Source organism: Natator depressus, chromosome 13, assembly GCF_965152275.1.
Source record: "Natator depressus isolate rNatDep1 chromosome 13, rNatDep2.hap1, whole genome shotgun sequence".
Taxonomy (NCBI): domain Eukaryota; kingdom Metazoa; phylum Chordata; order Testudines; family Cheloniidae; genus Natator; species Natator depressus.
In genome coordinates, this window is record NC_134246.1 from 1,968,757 (window position 1) to 1,978,728 (window position 9,972).

At 47.5% G+C, this 9,972-nt stretch overlaps 1 protein-coding gene across 1 annotated transcript in view; it reads right to left on the minus strand.

Moving 5' to 3' along the window:
- Nucleotides 1-8,514, minus strand: part of LOC141997312 (BPI fold-containing family B member 4-like) — a 29,050-nt gene extending 20,536 nt beyond the window's left edge. Inside the window, exon 1 of the mRNA XM_074969621.1 lies at nucleotides 8,186-8,514. The gene's annotated coding sequence lies outside the window, so the exon portion shown is untranslated. The remainder of the gene's footprint in view (nucleotides 1-8,185) is intronic.
- Nucleotides 8,515-9,972: the final 1,458 nt, after the last annotated feature.

A 9,972-nucleotide genomic window follows, 5' to 3' on the forward strand; every position in this document is an offset into this window, starting at 1 on the left:
TTATCAGGTGACTAGCTTCAGATGCTCTAATTGGCTTCAGGTGCTTTTAATTAATCTATAGAAGCCTTTCTTCCCTCTACAGGGAATGAGGCTTCTCCTCATCCGGGGACTTACATCTCTCCCCTGGGTCACTCTCCTGCTGCCTGCTGGCCATGCTGTATCACAACAGGTTTACCCATTTTGTCACCATGGGTCCGATCTGGGCAATGGCCCAGTGCTCAGCACAGTGCAGGACAGGGACATGTCAAGATGGCTTTCTTATGGTCCAGTCCTCAGTGTTTTGACAGCAGGGTGTAGGGGAATCACAGCCTTTGCTCCCCTTTCCCCACACCCCCGTGACTGGGGGCAATGCTGGCGTCGAAGCATTAGAACAGTTCTACCCACGTGAAGATTCTCCTATGTGGAGGCAGCCACGTGTGGTGGGATAGGTCAGCTACAGGGTAGCTTTGCTCCAACAGCCTCAAGAATTGGGCCCAATACCACATCCTCCGTAGCCATACAGCAAACATAAGAATCAATGTTTTCAGTTCAATCTATGGGGAGCGTGGATTAGCGGCCACGTCACACTCCCTGTCAGTACCCGGCCCAGCCCAGGGAAGTGAATGATCCAACCAGCAGATCAAATTCAGTGATGAATCCTGGACATGTGTCACCCAAGGCAAATCATGCATAGCTAAGAAGTAGTTCAATCTATGCACGGATGTGCACCCGTTATGGGGCACTGCCGTGGAAAATGGCTCCATTTAAGAGACAGAGTGAGTACAGAGTGAGGACTTCAGAACATTCTTCCTATTGAGATGTTTTCCATGGGGTTTTAGCTGTAAGTCGCACGCAGGCCTCTGGAGCTGACCATCTGCCGGGTGGGTGGATTTCACCCTAACAGCACAGGTGGAGAGGTGAAGATGATGACAACTCCAAGACCCTGAAAGAGAGAGAACCCCAGGGCTGGGTGTAAGTGTCAAGCCTCAGCAGTGTACGTTGGCATGATTCCGCTAAGGTCCATGTGGATGTGCTGATTCACACAGCTGAGGCGTTAATCCCAAGCAGTCCTACTTCACTCCATGGTGAACCTAAGGCTATGGCCTGCTTAGCAGAGGTTGTGTGCGCTCTCAGATACAGGCCTGGGTGGTTTAACTTGATTCTCACTCCACTTGGTGTAAGCATTTGCTTTATTTAAGGGACGTTTGGACCTGGACTGTTCTTGGGCTTCTCATTGTGGCATGTTCTCAGAGACATAGAAAAGGAACATTTGTTCCTGGGGGAGAGACAAAAGGGTTAGGGAGGTACCTAATTTAGAGCATTCAGGTCTAGGGTGACCAGATGTCCCGATTTTGGGGTCTTTTTCCTATATGGCTCCTATTACCCCCCACTCTCTGTCCCGATTTTTCACATTTGCTGTCTGGTCAACCTATTCAGGTCTAAGGGGGAGCCAAACATTGCTGCCAGGAACCTGGCTGCAGTCATGCTTAGAACTGGGTCAGGAAGTAGCAAGGGTCTCCCCAAGATGAAGCGGGAACAAGGGACCAAAGATAACACCCCACAAGTGAGGTATCACAGCCCCGAAGCCGGGGAGCTTCCTCAGACAAGCACACAGAGACAGTACAGAGAGCATGGCCCTTCCGAAAGCAAAGAACCCAGGCAGCCAAACTCCCTCATCAACCATAACTTTCATATCTGATGATTAGCTCAGCCACAGTGTTCCTGATTTCTTCAAACTGGGTCCGGCTGTCTCTTGGATTGATTTACAGTAGCTGGCTTTATTGCTGACTTTGCTATTTGCTATCTGCTTTGATCGCTTGGAAAAACCTGCCTGGCACGCTCGCTCTCTCACACTGACTTACTCTGTCTTTTTTTTTTTTTTTCAGTGTAAAGAAACCGCTTTGAGTTTACAAGGCTAAGAGGTTACAATGAATGCCCAAGGAGAATTCTCAACAGGGGACCACAGGACCTGTAGGGCTCAAATCTGACCTCACCTATGGTACAAGAGAGGGTTTTTTGTTACGTGCCTGGTAAAGTCAGCCATGGGGCATGTTCAGGGGCCGATTTTCAGATCCCTCAGACAGGCAATTGTGTATGTAACATAGACATGGGTTGTCTAGTATGACCGAACATCCAGTAATTGTACAGGTGATGACTAATTAGTTGCATTTGTGTATGTATTTACCTGACTTATACACACAGATTATGGTCACAGTTGCAAGTCTAACCTGTATGTAGCCGTGTGTTTTATACATGGTTTCAGACTCTTCTGTTGTCGGGCAGGTTTTCTGGTTTGGTCATTTCTTCGGCTTTTCACCCCACTCTAAGTCACTAATATTTCACTTCCCCCTTTTATAAAGATTTGCATATTCATTATCAGAACGCTGAACCCAGCCCTGGAGTGAACAGACTTAAAAATGAAGCATGATGAGAAATATTAGAAAAGAATATGATCTGAGTGCTGAGAAGCACTAACGTTTATTAAAAGACTAATGCATGAATGGAAAATACCACTTCCCCTCACAATGCAGTGGTGCAAAGTCCCCTGAAACTTACGACCCAGGAACGTGTTAACTTAGAAAACAGCAAACCCAGTAAGAGGGTAATATTTATTTTTAAAGAAAGAAATGTTTTCCCCTTCCGTTTCATTAAACATTTAAATCTGCTGACATTCTCACTCAAGAATTCAGAATCACATAGGGCTGGTTGGTGTTTGTTTTTATAGAGAATCAAATTGTTGGATCAAGTTAGAAGAAAAGCAGAGCTCAAACCTTGTTTGTTCTTGCTGGTTTTTATTCCTCTCTTTCTGCTCTCTGTGGTGTAGCACCAATGATCTCTTCTTGCACTGATTCCTGTTCTCTCACACATACACCACATAAAAGTCCTGCAGGAATTTTACATGGATATTTAACTCATATCCACACACAGCAGATGAAAACTTCTACCAGGTTTCTTTCTTGCCTGTGTATTAATTTATACAGGCTTTTCTGTTAATGCAAGCCTGCAGCAGAGACCTGTCTCCATTATAACATTTGGTTTTGGTGCTAGATGCTGGATGTGCTGCAGCTGAGCGCCTAGAGAAAAAACACCATAGTTTGGTTTGATGATACTCATTTTTAACCACGCAGTCACATTTGAGGATTGAAAGTGAAAGATGAATGTTCATGCTGCAGAGAAATTCTAACTACTTCATAAAACTATGGTCAAATATAAAGCAGACAGATCTGCACTAAGTACTTGGCTCTTAATTAATATGAATTTAATGACACAAAAACATGCAACTGGCCTCACCACTGGTGAGTGGCAGAGAGTTTTCCACCACATTACAGATCAGTGTCCCAAGATGCAAGACCTGAAGTTCATAGGCATGACTCCAGGAAAACAATGACAAGACACACAGTGAAATACACAGTATAAAACATATGCACAGCCACCAGGATTACATCTCCCGCACCACTGGCTCCTGATACAGACACATTTTACTGTTGTCACCTGTTGAAATCCCCTCATTGGGTCCGATACATTCTTATGCATCATCTCCCAGCCCTGATGTTTTGTGTGTAGTTAATTCTGTGCTTCAGAGCAGACACACTCGATTTTAGCTGACCCCTGAAGAACATTCACCACAAGTGATGTTCGCCCTGTGCAATGTGTCAGCACCTGGCCTGTGCACCATTTCAGTCCTATTCTGAGATCTTTAAGTTGGATTTAAGTGGTGATTAGGATTTGTTCAGCCCCTCTGCTCTGGGACAAATGTCCTAACTGTAAGGACACTCTTGTACCTTGAGTTTCCCCATCAATAATTTGGGGATAATACCCACTGCAGTAATGTCTGTAAAGACCCTTCAGGCCCTGAGACAGAAGGTGCTATAGAAATGGGCAAATGAGCTGAGTCATCCATATTCAAGGTTCCAATTTTAGCGTGTCTGAATTTATGTCAATATTTGTTTTACAAGAAGTGCAGCTACAGGAGGCAAATTTATTGTTTTCTGTTATGTGGTGAACACAGGAGAGAGAGAGAGAGAGAATAGAAATAACTTCCAATCTACAGTGCATGGCAGCTACTGATTAAGAATATCCATGAACCGAATCCCATCGCTAGAGGTGAAAGAGAACAAATTTGGTGTCAAGGACTCCAGTGTCAGATGAAGTGCGTTGTTTTAAACAAACATTCAGCCCCTTCTGTCAGTAACACAATTTCCTGGTAACTGATTGCTTCTGAGAGTGCATCACAAATATCGTGAGATCGCTCAGGGCCTTATTTCAGTGATGCCAAGAGATAAAGAAGCCAGGTCGAGAGCAGCACTACAAACAAAAACAAAACACCACCCACCCAGGTAAGAAAATACTTCTTGGCAGATTCCAAATGAAGTTATCCTGCCAATGCAAACTCCAGCCCAGAGAAGGGAAGGGAAGAGAAAACTAAATGAAACGTGATCTAAACACTCTGACCAGATTCGGGTTGTGAATTTCAGTCTGGCTCCAGAATGTCCAAACCCCCAAATCCAGGCCAGCATCTTCTCCTCTCCCTGTTACTTATGCTGGGGAACGTGGTATTTTTGCACAGAAGATACAATGCAATAAGGCTTGATACCTGGTCAGGGATACAGTAATCTGCAATTTGCCTCCAGGAACAGAAAACAGGTCCTGTAATAGGAAAGTCAGAGTGAGTGCATGTGAAATTGGTCTTATCTCCTCTGCTATCTCAGCCCCACGACTGCTCCAATACAGCAGAGACATTGTCTCACTTGTGCCCATTAAGTTGTTCAGAGAAGTAGAAGAGTGAACCCCTCCATAAATTCCCTGATCCGGTGCAAAGAGCTGACTTACAGGAACCGATTGGTCTCTGAGCAGATGACAACACAGCATGTGTTAAGTTACCGGCGTCCACATTTGGACTGAGATGAATGAACCCTGCATAATGCCAGGCAAGAGGGATTTTACAAGCCAGTCCCCAGCCTCCAGCACTTAGTTTCCTCAAAACACCATCCTAATGATCACGTGCTGGGACAGGAGCTTGAGAATTTTAGTGAGGACCATTAAGGAACCAACAATCCCGTGCCCCGGGATGGGACTTTACCACTGGATTTGTGGCTCTCTATATTTTCACTGAGTAATCCCACAAACCCCACTATACACTTACTGGGGGGAAGGAAGGTAGCTTCCATTGTAGACATCCAACAAGAGTGGACCAGTTCAATAAAGCTTATAGCTCTTTACATCCTTACTGAGCCTTAGTGCATTAATTCCAGGCTCACATTGATTGGGGACCCAGCAACACCTCCTGGTTGTGTCAGCCTCTGATCTGCATCTTAAATTGTGCATGAGCACGCAGTCAAAAAACACATCCTTTTGTAGGTACCATGCATCTGATCACACACACATACAGATCCCTGAGTCACAGTTTCAGGGTAACTGCACCTGTATTTCCCATCCGTGGTCTCTCAAGGGCACCCACTTAAGGTTTCAGGTTCCCAGCCATCACCTCCCTTGGGCAGAGGCCCATGTCTCTCCTTTAAGGTGGCACAGCCCCCTGCCTTGCACTGTGATATCCCTAGCAAGCCAGGCTGGCTAAGGCCAGTCCCTGTGCATTGCTTTCGGTCTCCAAGGGCTAAAGACAGTGCACTGCCAGCAGTTACAGGTCACCACACAGCTCTTGCTAAGCAAGTGCCTTTATTGTTAAGGTAAAAGCATTACAGAGAAAATACATCAAAACCATAAGTGTTCCTAGGTAAATGAGAAAAGCTCACCGGAGGTCACCCGTCAGTCTAATGGGGCCCTGGTGGACCAAAGTCTTTCCAACCCTCCCACAAGGGGTGCGTGGCAGCCCCCCTTGGACAGAAGACCCTGCCCGCTGGAGTCCATTTAAACTCAGGCTATTTATCCAAAAGTCCCATCTTTGTCTGTTGGTCTCTGGAAACCCCGTTTGAACCAGGCTAGGCAAACCTCCCCAGGGGTGTTACAACCTGAGTGATTCCCCTTAATCCCCCACATTGTTCTGAGTTCCTGGAGGAGTTGCGTACAATCCCTGACCCAGAGTGATGCAGAGAGGGGAAGGATAGCTCAGTGGTTTGAGCATTGGCCTGCTAAACCGAGGGTTAAGAGTTCAATCCTTGAGGGGGCCATTTAGGGATATGGGGCAAAAACTGGGGGTTGGTCCTGCTTTGAGCAGGGGGTTGGACTAGATGACCTCCTGAGGCCCCTTCCAGCCCTCAGATTCAATGAACCTTTCGTACACATAATACAACACAGTCCCCAAAGACAGTGGATATGGTTGCAAGATCTGTCACCCCCTGAACATGCCATACTTTCGGGACAGCAGCATTATGCTGAGCTCTACAAGAACCGAGAGACCAACGTGTCCTGGGTGAGAGAAGGGAAGAAAGCAAAAGGCATGAGAGCAGAGTGTGTGAAATTACAGCTCATGGGGCTGAGCAGCTGAACACTGTCAAGGGCGAGAACATTAATGATGGGGCACCTCTGTCACACAGAATAGAAAAGATGAAACTCAGAGTAAAACCAGGGTAATGCGCTAACAGTGAGCAAATGTCTTTGGGAATTTTACAGCTGTGTCTGAGATGTTAAATGAAGTGCAGTGAGTGGAACAGTCTGAGGAAGAGGGATGAAATACACTAGCCAAACACTACAGGGATGGGCTCCAGTGTAAAAACCCAGACAGACAGACAGACAGGGCATTATTATGTGATTTGCAGTGGTGCCTACAGGCTGCAGCTGGGGATCAGGCCCCAACATGCCATCCTGAAAAGAGGGACCCTTCCCCAAAGAGTTTACAATCACAGTACAAGGTGAGACACCAGGTGGATACAATGAGATCTAGGGAAGAGGGTGTACAAACACCAGCTGCTCTGGGTGTGCCTTGGTTTCCATGAATTTTACCAAAGGCTGTCTCTGAGAGTGGGGCTCCTACGGAGAGCCACCCAGATTAGAAAGCTGCCTTGAACCACACCGGAGCACAGCTAGCTCTCTGGGCTTGGGGAATACTATTTGCATCCATGCGGTGAATCTGGTCCTGTGTGTTAAACACACCAAAGCCCTGACCTGCATTCCCAGCAGCACCACAAACCAGTGAAATGAGATGAGTTTCAACCATTTCCTCATCGCTCTTCCTGCGCCCCGTTGACTTCATGCACCTCGGGAAATAGGGTGGCCAGCCTCACATTCCGACACAGCGGTTGGGCTGTGAGTATTTCAGGGGAATTTGTAGAATGTCCATCGGAATGAACAAGAACAAGGTCAAGGGCACGTTTCTGTTGGCCTCAGGCTGGGTGAAAACTTGTTTTGAAAAAAAATGTTCAATACTGAGCCAAATTTGCCTCGACAGCGTCCTTTTAATCCCAGACCAGAAACAGCTGCAGCCATTTCCTCCAGCAGGCTCTCCTGCTAAACGAACAGCCTGCAGGAGCTGTCTGCACCCTCACTTCAGGTCACTGTTTCTCAGAGCTGCTAAGGCACTAAAGGAGCCACTGACATACTTTGCATTCTGCAAAAGAAGTAGAATGGATTAAACCTTCCAGAAACAAAGATCCTGTAGCTGAGGTGCTTAAACACCCCAGGAATGGACAGATGGATGAACAGATGAGTGATTTAATCCTTCACCATTTACACTGACTCTAACAGTACTAAGTCCTTTACTCCAGAGTGGGGAGGACTGGGGGAGAAGGAGGGGGAGATCATGAATATTCATGCACCCACACAATGGGACACAGGCACCAGCTGGCTAGCTAATGGGAGGTAGAAATCGCTGGCACCCACCCAGAAAGGAGTTGGAGGTTAGTGAGCCAGCCAGGCAATCACAGTCTAACCAGCCACTCTGATATTCATGGAGCTACCAACCCCTCCAGAGAGGCTGATGATGAGAGCAGAGAAAAACTCGTGCTGGACCGACCATGTGTTACAGCTCCCTGCACACTGGCTCATGCAAACCCCAGCAAGTCTGCCCATGGCCCTACCTTCCTCTTCACTGCACCACGCAGCAGGGAGCCAATGAAAGACACGAAGCCTGGAAAGCCCCAAGAGAAGGGGATGGAGCCAGCACCCCATTCTGCTCCGGGGAAAGCCACCACCCAGCTCCATGGGGCTAGAGATTAGGGGTGAGTGCCAGAGCAGGAGAAGCCAAACTGGTCTCCCCGATTCTCCTTGCCGCTGAAAAGAGCTACAGGCAGCATCTGCCCAAGCCCCTACTCACCATTTACCATCTGTGTCCGGGCTGGTGTTCATTGCTGGCCGAGTCCAGATCCCACGCAAGAGCATCAGGGTGACCGTGGGGCGCTTAACAGTCGTGACTGGCAGCCTACAGGAAGGAATGGAGAGCCGGTAGGATGGGATGAGACCCAGACTAGCCACACACACTTAGTCCTTTTCTCAGGACCTGGCCGTCTCTTTCCTTCCACACAGGGCCCCTGTTCCCATGGCACGCTACTGCAGCTGTTCCCCAGAGCCATGGTACTCAAAGGGGGGAGAAAGGGTTCAGATGGTGCAGGAGAGAGAAACGAGTAGACGCTGCTGCAGGATTCGCTCTATATCCTGATCCACAAATGACGAGAACCCATCACCCGACAGTGGGGGCAGCTGTTACTTATTTCTATCGCATTCGTGCCTGAACCGGGATCAGGAGCTGAATTCACACAGACAGAGACACGGTCCCTGCTCCAAAGAGTTCACAAGCTAATTTAAAGATTGAATCAAATTAAACCTAGTCATTCTCCCCAGCAGACCACCTGCCTCTGAAAACTGAGCCACGTCAGACCAGCGTAAGCAACTGTACCTCGGAGGAGCACGATAGTGTATAGCGCACCCAAAAAGGGGTGCGGGGGAGAAGTAGATCCGAGTCCTGCATCCAGGCTGCTCATTCCTACGCTGCACCCTAAGTCCCCCCCCAGAGCTGATCTCACAGGCTCAGAATGCCGACCTCACTGCAACAAGCCTGACGAACAAAAGCCCAGCAAGAAAAACGATATTGTCTTATTTCAGAGTAGCAGCCATGTTAGTCTGTATTCGCAAAAAGAAAAGGAGGACTTGTGGCACCTTAGAGACTAACCAATTTATTTGAGCATAAGCTTTCGTGAGCTACAGCTCACTTCATCGGATGCATAAAGTAGAAAATACAGCGGGGAGATTTATATACACACAGACCATGAAAAAATGGGTGTTTATCATACACACTGTAAGGAGAGTGATCACGTAAGATGAGCTATTACCAGCAGGAGAGCGGGGTGGGGGGGAGAGAAAACCTTTTGAAGTGATAATCAAGATATTGTCTTAGGCTCTACCACCCCCTGATGGTGGTAAAATGCAGCAAAGATCAGCTCGACATTGAGCAGAGATCCCCAGTAAGACATACACAGGTGTTTTGCTGCCATGGGGTTGATTTACATCCACAAAACGAGGACATCCAGAGCCAGTGCAACCTCCTGCTCCCGTTTATTCATGCTACTGTGACCAGAGCACAGGATCTCACCTAATGCATCAAACAACTCCCTGTCAGGGCTTTAAGAATCTACAGAATAAAAGCCACCCCTTCTGCTCCAGGCCCTGCACCCCGCACCACAACTGTGTGCAGGGACTCCACACACTAAACACAGAGTAGTTGCCTTGCTCAAAGCCAGCCCTATTGATCATTAGTCTGCTCACTGCCGCACTTATTCCATCACCCCATGTCTGGCAGCACTGCCCTCCTCAGGCCCTTTGGGGTTTGTATGACGGGCATGCAACTCTGCAGAGGGTCACACTCAACTCTAACCTTTCTGATACATGGAAAGTAAAACAACAAACCCAGCCTGTCACACACCAAGTGACTTAATAGAGGCTCCTCTTCATTCTTTCAGCTAAATAAACAGAACAAAACAGCTGCAGGTGTGTTACTTTGTGAAAATTGGACCAACTGATGCATCGAGTGGCTGGATGAGAATTACCATTGGTACAGTATGGGACCGATTAAATCCAGAGAAGTGAGTAGAGTTAAGTCTGAGGATT